The sequence below is a fragment of the Calonectris borealis genome, chromosome 2 (genome assembly GCF_964195595.1).
Source record: "Calonectris borealis chromosome 2, bCalBor7.hap1.2, whole genome shotgun sequence".
Classification (NCBI taxonomy): Eukaryota; Metazoa; Chordata; class Aves; order Procellariiformes; family Procellariidae; genus Calonectris; species Calonectris borealis.
In genome coordinates, this window is record NC_134313.1 from 171,692,240 (window position 1) to 171,703,373 (window position 11,134).

At 53.0% G+C, this 11,134-nt stretch overlaps 1 long non-coding RNA gene across 3 annotated transcripts; it reads left to right on the forward strand.

Moving 5' to 3' along the window:
• Positions 1-289: 289 nt before the first annotated feature.
• LOC142078363 (uncharacterized) lies at positions 290-4,653 on the forward strand. 3 transcript variants are annotated; one of them, XR_012672183.1, is made up of 3 exons: positions 290-1,982; positions 4,033-4,096; positions 4,592-4,653. It is a non-coding gene; the product is annotated as an uncharacterized LOC142078363 (long non-coding RNA). The 3 variants fall into 3 exon arrangements; XR_012672181.1 differs by having other exon boundaries at positions 4,479-4,652; XR_012672182.1 differs by having other exon boundaries at positions 4,030-4,096; positions 4,479-4,602.
• The last annotated feature ends 6,481 nt before the right edge of the window (positions 4,654-11,134 follow it).

The following is an 11,134-nucleotide window of genomic DNA, read 5'->3' on the forward strand; positions in this document are numbered from 1 at the left end:
AGGGGGTGGGCAGGGTGCGTGGAGCCTCCCCGGGGGGAGGGGCTCTGGTCCTGCTGGACCCCGAAGTGCGGGAGGCCGGCACGCACCAGGCCCAACTCAACGTCTGCGGTGGTCTCTGGGGGGAAGAGGTGGTCTCTGCTTTTCAGACCCCGCACGCCCTCTTCGAGTCCAGCTCTTGCTTGTCGACTGCTTCGAATAGTTATTAACTGATTAGTCGTACAAACTAATTAATGTTTATACAATGTCCAACTATGATATTTAATCCTAACAGTTGAGTTTTGACGGCGATTGGTTTACGACCTTGTCAAAAGCCCAGGCTGTTGCAAATAGCTGGAGCTTGTAAGGAGAAGGAGCTGAAATCAACGGTGCAGAGCTGGAGCTTCAATTAGCCAGAACCGTCGCAAGCAGGAGCTGGAACGAGACGGGGTGTCCGCTGTCTGGGGCATGCCTTAGCCAGAGGCAAAATTACCAGCAGCTGTAACGAGCGGGAGCTGCGATTCGCTGCAGTGTCTGTTTGCCGGAGCATCCGTCGGCCAGACTGCACTCCCAGCACGGCTGAAGAGCAGCCGGGCGCAGGCAGGGCTGTCCCCGGCAAGGCGCTCCGAGCGGCAGGGAGGCGAGTTGTCCTTCTGCTAGCGGGGAGCCCGAGCTCTTCCCTCGGGGATTAAATCCACGCCACGCGTGGATCCGCTCTCTTTGCGTGGAGGGTCTCTCCCGGTCCCGTTCCCGAGGGCTGAAGCGAGGTCCCCCGGGGGGCAGGCGGCAGCACGAGGCGGCGGTGTCTCCCCGGTACCCGGCAAAGGGGAGCGAAACCGGCCGGCTGGAGCTCCCGGGGTGCGCAGCCCGGCCCCGCACGGCAGAATCCTTCCCTGGGTTTTCGCCGTTGGCTGGGTGTGACAAACAGGTTCATTTTGTGCCTCCTCTTTTCCCAGCGTCACCTTCTGCGTCACGTGAAGAAAATCCTGCGTGGTTGACGCCGCTTGCTGCTCAGGTGATGGCACGTGTGGGGCCGGGGGAGCCGGGAGAAACATTGGCGCGTTCAAGGTCGCTGCAGGTGCTCCCCGTCAAACCCAGGGAAAAGGCAAATTTGCTGCCGGTGCAGAAAAGCTGATGAACAATTGCTGTGAACAGAGCGTGCCTACGTACCCTCGTTAGCGTAACTAACCCTGGGTAGTTACGAGTGTTTTCCTTTCAGGGAAAAGAATGAGCTTTCATCTACGAAAAATTAAGAGCTGCCTGTGTCCTTCTTTAAGTTCAAGTGTTTCTCTTCTGTTTGTTCATACTGATTTTATGGGCAGGTTGGAAATAGCCTTTTATTTTTATAGGCATAACTCAATTTGTAGTACTACGTGGTGTCAGGAGAGTGAATTTTGGAGCACCCAGGTATCACTAGAAACGGAATGAATGAGACACGATGGAAACTGATATTTAAACTTGATTTTTACTTGATTTTTTTTTTTCCTGAGAGTGTTGACGGCACGTTGTCCTGTGGCTCAATCCACGTTCTGTTCAGTGGAGTCTTCAGTCTAGGACTTTTAAGGAAAAAAGTTGGTCCTTCCAAAAAAGGGCTAGTCATTCATAGGCTCGAGGCATAGACTTGGAGAGCCGCTTAAGTACGTGATCAGAATTAAAGCCAAATGTCGCTTCGTGTTGCTGCTGTTGGCCTTCACTTTCGTTAATTTCCCCGCTGCTCCGTCATGGTTGGGAGCTCTGAATCATCATTTTTTTCACTCCCTAACGCATTTTTCTCCCCAAGGAGAGGCTACGTTTAAAAGTTACTTAGTTTCCTCGCAAATGCATCGGTCAATAAAACGGAGTTATGATTATTAAAACCACACAAATGACACCGGTCTTACAGATCTGGACTATTTCTGAACACGTGTTCATCGCGTGCAGATGTCATCGGGATACGGATCACCTGCATTTCATGCTCTGACGAGACAATCTGCTGAGACAGGGACGAGCTCCAAAAGAAAAAAAAGGTACAACGTCAAGGTTTTGTTTTGTTGTTGGTTTTTGTGGGCTTTTTGTGTTTGTGTTATTTTTTGGTTTGGGTTTTTTTTTTTTTTAAAAAGAGTGCGATGTTGACTGGTGGCAGCCTGCAGAGCTCTCTTGCTGCCTGACCTCTCCTTTCCTTCTCTGTCACTCCTCTTTCGTGGCTGTAATTTTCACTCGGGTAGTTTTAGAAGAGCGATTTAGTTCCTCGCCTGTGTAGATGTGCTGGTAATACCTGGAAGGTAAATGCTTGAACCGGTAGCGAATAACTTGGCTACAAGTAGAATTTCTGAAGGAAGAACAACAACAGCAGGAAGCAAGTAGCGAGTTACCCCAAATTTGTGTGTGTCAAACACATCAAAGTTTTATTGCCAAACATTGTTTGGCAATGTGTTCCAAATGGCTCGTTTTGGTAAACATAAATTTTCAGGAAGTTCAGGGTTGTGTGTGGAAAAACGTGCCCCTCTGTCTAGGTGTCCTGCTACGTAAATAGCATCAGTCAGTAGCACATCCAGCGGCAGGGCTGCTGTTCCCTGCTCTCGATATTGCCGTAGTAGTGTTGTGATATTTCGACCTAAGAGGCGGGTTTAGGAATGGAAGGAGAATGCCTGCGTCCTGCAAGGGCTACGAATGCCGACCCTTTTCTCTGCCTGCTGCTTTCCTGTGCGTGAGATGAAACTGTATTGTTTTTCTCCCTTGTTCCCGGTAGAAATATTTCTGAAGCTGTCGCTGCTGTGGGTTTGCAATGTGCGTTACTGCGTTTTTGTAGAGTTCTAGTTACGGATCGTTTCTGCCGCGGCAAAGTGTCAAGATACGGTTTTCAGTTTAAAGCTTCAGAAGCTGCATTCGCTGAAATCGGCGTAGGTGAAGCTGGTTGTTGTGGTTTAACCCGGCAGGCAGCTAAACACCACGCAGCTGCTCGCTTGCTCCCCCTGCCCCCAAAGTGGGGTGGGGGAGAGAATCGGAAAAAAAAGTGAAGTTCGTGGGGTGAGGTAAAGACAGTTTAATGGGACAGAACAGGAAGGGGAAACAATCGTAACGATAAAAGAATATACAAAATAAGCGGCGCACAATGCGATTGCTCACCGCCCGCCGACTGATGCCCAGCCGGTCCCCGAGCGGCAGTCGCCGCCGCCCGGCCAACTCCCCCAGCTTATGTACTGAGCGTGACGTCATATGGTATGGACTGTCCCTTTGGCCGGTTTGGGTCATCTGTCCTGGCTAAGGTCCCTCCCAGCTTCTCGCTGGCAGGGCATGAGAAGCTGAAAAGTCCCCGACTAGCGTAAGCGCTACTTAGCCACAACTAAAACATCAGCGTGTTATCCACGTTTTTCTCGTCCTAAATCTAAAACACAGCGCTATACCAGTTACCAGGAAGAGAATTAACTCTATCCCAGCCGAAACCAGGACGCTGGTCTTGCGCATGATCCCGCTGTGCTCGCAGGGGTGCTCAGTGGCTCCTCATCAAAACAGCGAGGTGTGTGTGGACGTCCGTAGGGTTGCGCTAGGGGTCTGGGGGCGTTATGTATTTTTGCTGTTGGAAGACGGAATAGAGCGTGTGCCTGTTAAATCTAACGATGGTCGAAGGTTGGGAGGGACCCTGAGCAGGTTTGGTGGCACAACTGCAGTTTTCAAAGATCTCGACCGTTTGGAGAAACGGCCTGGAAAAAAGGATTCCTCTTTTGCAGCGAGTTCGCGAGGACAGACGGGTTGCCGTACTCTTTAACAAAAATACTCAACTTGGGACGTATCGGGTGAGGAAATCGCGGCTCTACTTAGGCTTGAGAAAACGTACGTAGGTGTCTGTGCCTGTCACCTGCGCGTCTCTAGGCAAGTGAGTTCTAAAGCTGCCGATGAGCCAAAAGAAAAGGCACGGTTGTCTAAAACATGCAGAAGCTCTAGTGGCCTGTCTCAACAACTGCACCAAAGATGATGCAAAATACTTTCTCCTCCACTCAGTTGTAGTCTTCACAGAAAAGGAAGCTTTGTGCTAAACGTGTTTGTTTTTTTTTTTTTTTTTTCCTTTCCTCTCAGCAGAATGTCAACTGCCGTGAAAGTACGAGACGGATGGAAAGGATCCATAGTGGTCTGCAAGTACAAGGTATGCCTGTGATGTGTGTCTGCATTTTTCCTAAGGTGCTTGTAGTGTGGACTTTACAGTTAACACGAAGAATGTGGCAGCTCTCCTTCTATCTGATTTTTTTAACATGAAATATTTTAACACAAATACTAAAAATAAAGGTCTGTTCTGGAGCGTGGTACGCCTATTCAAGGCTTGCTTTCCTTCGTCTGTTTTCTCTTCCTGAAAGCAGAGTCTTCTGTTTCTGTGCGCTTGCTATTAAAGGGTGCTGTGAAAATAATGTTGGACTAGAAGAGGAAAGGAACCGTTTGTAAGAGTTCGGACGTTCGGGAGAAACAGGCTTTGTTTTCACGATAAAAGCTTTATGCTTTTTCAGTCAGTCAGTGTTTAAAATACCTTACAGGAGCACTCGAAAACCTTACTGAGATACTGGCATCTGTGCTAAAAGCAATCAAGGTCAAAGAAGAGGCGTGGACAACACGGGACAAATCGGCGTCGCTTCGGTGTGTTTTCCAGGCTTTCCCGAGAAGCGGTAGCAGCCTCGTAACTAGCGACAGAGAGTCCTGATGTGTTTTCGGTGAGTTACTGATTCTCTAATGTCCTTTTTCCTAACCTGCAGCGCGTAATTTTGACTTCGGGTGGAAAGAGATTTTCCAGAATGGAAATCTTTTTCATTCAAAGGAGTTGCCTTTTACAAACTTCCCATCAGAATGGATCTTCAGAGATGACGTGCTTGGCAGTAGAAGTCATCCGCAAGGAGACTTTTCACTCTCTCTGGAAAAAAAAAAGGAGTTAAGTCGATTTCCTTGCAAGGACCCAAGCGCAGCACATCTTCCAATAGTCGACGTATGGCTGATCTTTGGTTCTCGGGTGTAACGGTCGAGAGATCGTAAAGACGCGTTCCTCCGCACGCTTGGGTACAGCCAACAGCGTTAGCAAACCTGCCAGTCCTTTTTGGTAGCCTGATGTATTGCAGCACCGGGGATTTGATATTCCCCACCGCCGGCCCCCCCCCCCCCCAAAAAAGTAAAACCGTATGGGAGATCTCTTATCTCACTGATTTTTCTATCATAAATGAAATTTTAAAAAGAAAGTTAAAATTGTCTAATTTCCAAACTGACTTGCATTGTTTAAACTGCAGCTGCCAAATAGCTGTAGTGTATAATTTATTAGGTGTGCTTAAGCAGTTGGGTAGTTGCTCTAAACGTTTAAAAAGAGAGGCAACTGAACGTTAGGGGCTTTTTTCCTGATCTTTTGGCAGAGTGCTCTGAAGCACTTTATTTCTGTCTCGCTTTCGACGGCGCGTTTCCCCGGCAGTTCGGTAGCATCGGTCTCGGCGCAGCTGGCCAGGCGTCCCTCCTAGTCATGTCACACACGCAAAACCCCTGGTCAAACGATAGCTGTGTAGCTTGGAGGTAGATAATTTAACGGTATGAATTCACAGCTACGCAATTTCAATTAACGCAAAAGGAAAATCAAATATTTTTATAGTACGAGTCTTCTCATTGTACGTATGTAAGCGTGCGCACGCCTTTTTAGCATAAAATGAATTGCTGAGATTTGTTCTTTCTTTTTCATTTTACTCTTCAAAGTTTTACGCTTCACTTTCAGCTTTATCGGCCAAGCGAGCGAGATGCGCAGCAGCAGCAGCAGCAGCGCAAGGGCTGGAGCTGCGGCGGTGGATCCGTGAGCGTAGATGCTGATTACGGCGCGCCCTTGTCCTGCAGCCTCACGGGGTTATCTCCCGGCAGCGGTGCTGTAAGGAAGGGACGAGGCGTTTTCCGACACCAGCGAGAGCGTTTACTTCTCTGCGAAGGACGCGTTCAGAATCGCGTCAATTAGTCCTCACGCGGATTTTAAGCGTTCGAATCGCTCGAGCTTTTAAAGGCGGCGTTGTATTTCGAGCTGACCCGTTTGCCTGGCACCCTCCTTTAGCTCGACTGCTACCCTCTCCCTTGCCCTGACCGAATTCCTCTGCTGCCTTCGGTGCTGTTTTTTTAACGTGCTGAAATATCCGTTGGGATTTTTGTTTTTCAGATGCCTCGCTGTGAGCGTCCCGTGGTGCTCAGGAGAGACCCCCGGCCCAGGTTTGCCTGCCGGTCGTTGGGCGTGCTGAGGGTGAGGGGCCGGCTGGCAGCCTGCGGGACGGGGGCTGGGGGGGGCTGCAAGCGTTTGGGGGGGCCGCCCCTCCTTTATCTTTCTAGCAGAGCCCCCCTTTTTGGCGGGGGTGCGTGCGTACATACGTAAACGGCATTATTAAAGTAACGAGCTGCCGGTTGGGGCCGTTTCCCTCGTTTTGTGTCTTTTTGGGGGGGTGAATAAAAAGGGGGGGTTGGGGGGCCTGGAGGGGTGATGATGTCATTTGGGGCACCCCAGCATCACCACGGGGGTGATGATGCCGTGGAGGAGCAGGTGAGTGGGGAATGGGGGGTCATGGGCGTCCGTGTCCCCCCCTCGGCCCCCCCCCCCAAGGGGGGTCACAGCCCAAATTGCCTGAAAATTCATGGGGGGGGTTTCAAAAATTTTTAAAAACTGTAAATATATCTGTGAGGCCTCAAAATAGAAAAAAATCTCTCCTTGTTACGTATATTGAAAAATAATATTAATTTATACGTACAAAAGGATTTCAAAATAAGGACCTATATCTGCCCTATTATATAAAGGGTTTTAGAGTATAAAAAAATTCGAAAGATGTATATAGGGTTTTAAGATACAAAAATAACTCACGTCTGTATAAATCAAAAAATAAAGAACTTCCAAATGCAAAAAGGATGATACATTTTATACATGAAGGAATTTAAAATAGAAAAAGGTCTGAATAGATACCGCTATCTACACTTACTACGTGTTACATAGAGAGTCTACATAGACATTATATGTAATCTAAGAGATTATGTACAAGTGTAAATAGACATCTAAGTCTAAAACCTAAGTCTATAAAGATATAGGTGTAAATATATGTAAGTGTAAATAGAGAAGTCTATAAAGACATTTAAGTGTTCAAAATATGTAAGTCAACAGATCCATAGTCTGAGCAGGTATTATATATAAGAAGTGGGAAATAGGGGGGTATAAGTGAAACATAAATATATTCACTAAATATATATAGAGAGATATGTGTAAATACATTAAGTGTAAATGTCTCTGATAATAAGGTTTTTAAAATGCAAAGAAACCCTGTTTACAGAAAGGATTTTAAAATTCGACACACACACACACACACCCCGCCCCGAAACACCTCTCTATTGAAGATATAAAAGCGCTTTCAAAAGCTGCCTCTTCCCTGTTCTCCTTTTCCGCCTGTTCCCATCCTGATTGGGGGCCAGTTCCCCCAACAGGGACTTTCCCCTGCAGGGCTGCGCACGCAGAGCGGGACCTGCCGCCATGGCCTAAAAATACCACAAAACCCCTAATTCGGGGCCTGCAAGGGGTGGGGAAAAAAAAGCCCGCAATTTTGGGGGAAAAATACCCAACTTGGAGCTCCCGGGAAAGCCGAATCCGCCTGGATTTGGGCAGCCGGAAAGCAAAAAAAACCCCATTTTCACGCACAAAACGAAAAAGCAAAAACCACCAATTTTTGTTGTGAAAAAGCGTTGAAAAACCTCCAAATGGTGGAATGTTTTGGAAAAGGAAAAAACCCCAATTTTGATATTATGGAAAAGCAAAAAACCCCCCGATTTGGGGAAGATTTGGGGTGAAACACCAGCCCCTTGAGGGGCATCGCTCGTGGTTATCCAGCGAGGGTCAGTCATCGGGAACGGATTATCTGTTGCGGGTCATCCCAGGCGAGTTTTCTGCTGTGGGTGGTCCCGGGTGGACCCCCTGGCGTAGGTCACCCCCACGCATGTCCCCCCCCGCCCCTCCCGGTGTCCGCCCCGCCTTTCCCGTGCGAGGTTTTCCCCGTGACGCGCCCCCCGTATCCCCTGCCCTCCTACCTCGTGCCCGCACTGCCCTCCTCTCTCCTCTCCCTCCTCCCACCCCCCGTGTTCCGCACTGCCTCCCCGTAGCCCCTCTGCCCCGGACCCCTGGGGTGCTGCCTGCCCCGCCAACCTGCCCGTTGCCCCCCGCCCAAACTCTGGCACCCCCCTCCCGCTCCCCCGCACCCCACTCCCACCCCGCTCTCCCTCCTCCTGCGGTTTGGGTTTGTGCTGCAAACGGCGTCGGTGACGCGGGGCTGCGTGAGTTCCCGCTGCGCAGCGCTTGCACCGCGCCGGGGGCTGTGCTGCTCCTCGCCCCGCCCTGCCGGCGAGCGGGCTGGGGGTGCGCGAGGGCCTGGGAGGGGGCACCGCTGGGAGAGCTGACCCCGGCGGACCCAGGGGATGTTCCAGACCCTGTGACGTCAGGAAATAAAACTCGGGGGGCGGTTGGCGGGGGGGGCCGCTGCTGGGCTGCGGCTGGCTGGGCATCGGGCGGTTGGCGGTGAGCCGTTGTTTTCATTTGTACCGCTTGTCTGTGTGGGGTTTTTCGCTCTGTTGTTTGGGGTTTTTTTCCCCCCTTTTCCTTACAAGTGGAGTTTTTTCACTTTTGCCCTTCCAATTCTCTCCCCCCTCCCACTGAGGGGGGAGCGAGTGAGCGGTTGTGTGGTGCTGAGTTGCGGGCTGGGATTAAACCACGGCACAAGGTGAGTTGCAAGCCCTGCTGGCTAAACGCTTTAGGCTCTCCGTGTTATTCCTGCCATCTTGCCATCCTTGTTCTTTCCTGCTGCTTTCAAGTGCCTTGTGCTCCAGCAGCAGGCTGGGAAGGAGGGTTGTGGCAGGAGCTGCAGCACCCTGTGACTCCTTCTCAGGCTGCTAGCTTCGCCCTTTGTATGGGCTGCCGAGGTCGTCGGCTCCGCAGGGGCCACAGGCAGCCCGCAGAGCTTGAGGCCAAGCCGTTCCTTTCCCCTCTGCGCAGCAGCGGTTCTGCCGCTGCTACAGGCAGCCGCTTGCTCGAGGGCGAGGGGCTGGGATGACGACAGGCTGCTGCACGCTTCAGTCGAACTGAGACGCCGTTCTCTGGGGAGCCGGTGCAAGGAGAGCTCAGGTACGTTCTGTACTGCCGATGGCTCTTCACAAGGGAAGCGTGCTCTGGTTTTAGCAGAAAAAGGTGTCGGTCACAGGCAGCCGCCTATCACTGCGCACAGCTCAGCTATTTGGCAGGGGTCTTGCTTGTTCAAGTAGAGGCGTATTCCTTGCCTTGCAGTCTCGATGGCAAAACAATCGGGGGTTCAAGCTACAAAAGCACAGAGCAAGGATGGAACCTGCCGGGCTCTACGGTCAACTGCTGAGGACGCCTAATACACCAGCAGGCCTCTTGGCTTTCCCTGCCTCCTTTCTAATTCCTTTGCACGCTGGAGGGCAGGGTGGTAAGTGACGTCGTGCAGCGTCTCTCCTCCAAGTGGCAAGCCCTGCGCGTGTGCAGGGTGAGGAGAGCAGAGTGCTGATAGCACAGAGGCGAGGAAAGCTGCAAACACCGCAACACAGCCCCAGGACCACCAGCGTATCGCTCGTTGTTTGCAGGTCAGCCACTGGCACCGGGTCTGCTCAGAAGCGTGGTTTCCTAATGGACATAGCTGCCCCTCCCCTGCTCTCAGGGTGTCACCCGTGTGGCCTTATTTTTTTTAAATCTCTCTCCAGCATCTGTTGAGTCGCCGCTGTCACTCCCACAACCCCGATGCCACCTGCAGACCGAGACAGCGATCCCTGGGGCTTCCCCCGGGTTAGAAAGAAACCTGTTCCACAGGTTCCCTGTGCTGCTTCTCCTCCCCGGGTAATGGGCCGGGGGGCACGGGCAGAAACCACCACGGGACTTGTAAAGCGGCCAAAGGGAAAGGACTGAAATGCTGGAGCCACCGGGTGCTTTTTGGTACAGAGGCGATGAAGATTAGTGCCCGGGCCGCGAGTGGGAAAAGGGCAGGGAAATCTAAGCCCAGTACCGCCAGTAAGCAGTTACCGTCTTTCGATGGTACGAACTGGGCGGAGAGAAGGGGAAAGGGCCGGTGAGGCGACGGTGGCACCCGGCGGGCGGAATTGGGTACTGCAGCTCTTGAGCCGCGCATGCGCGGTGGGGCGCTCTCCTCTGCTCGCTGCTGCCACCGAGCGATCAAAGCTGGGTACTGCAGCTGTTGAGCCGCGCATGCGCGGTGGCGCGCTTTTCTTTGCTCGCTGCTGCCACCCTGTGACCAAAACTGGGTACTGCAGCTCTTGAGCCGCGCATGCGCAGTGGCGCGCCTTTCTTTGCTCGCTGCTGCCACCGAGCGACCAGAATTCGGTATTGCAGCTCTTCAGCTGCGCATGCGCGGTGGCGCGCTCTCCTTTGCTCGCTGCTGCCACCGAGCGACCAAAGCTGGGTACTGCAGCTCTTGAGCGGCGCATGCGCGGTGGCGCGCTCTCCTTTGCTCGCTGCTGCCACCGAGCGACCAGAATTCGGTATGCAGCTCTTGAGCCGCGCATGCGCAGTGGCGCGCCTTTCTTTGCTCGCTGCTGCCACCGAGCGACCAAAACTGGGTACTGCAGCTCTTGAGCCGCGCATGCGCGGTGGCGCCCCCTTTCTCCCCGCTGCCGTCCGCCGGTAACGGCAATGCCGTACTGTGGTGCCTGCGGGGTGATGCCGCCGCGTTCGTTGGTTCGTTCCGGTAAGGAAACGCCGCTGCCGCCCCACGTGCGCGGTGCCGGCGGGCGCTGGGCCTGCAAAGCGCGGACCTGCAGCGCCGGTGCCGCCCCCGTGCACGCGCCGCCCGGCGGCTGCTCGCTGCTGCCGCCCCGTGGCCGAATCGCGGTACTGCAGCGCCGGCACCGCTCAGGTGCGCAGCAGCGCCGCCGCCGCCGCCGCCTTCGCTGCTGCCGCCCCGAAGCCGAAGCGTGGTCCTGCAGCCCGGCGTTCGCGCGCCGGCTCTGGCCCCTCCATGCGCCGTCCCCATCCCGGTGCCTCCCTCATCCCGGTGCATTCGTCATCCCGGGCGGCAATGGTTAGGGTGCCCCCCCCCCGCATGCCAGCACCCCCAAGAGTATCGGCGTGTCCCGGTGCTGTCCCCATCCCTGGGGCAGCTCCCCGTCCCCTGTCCCTGCGGCTGGTCGTTGG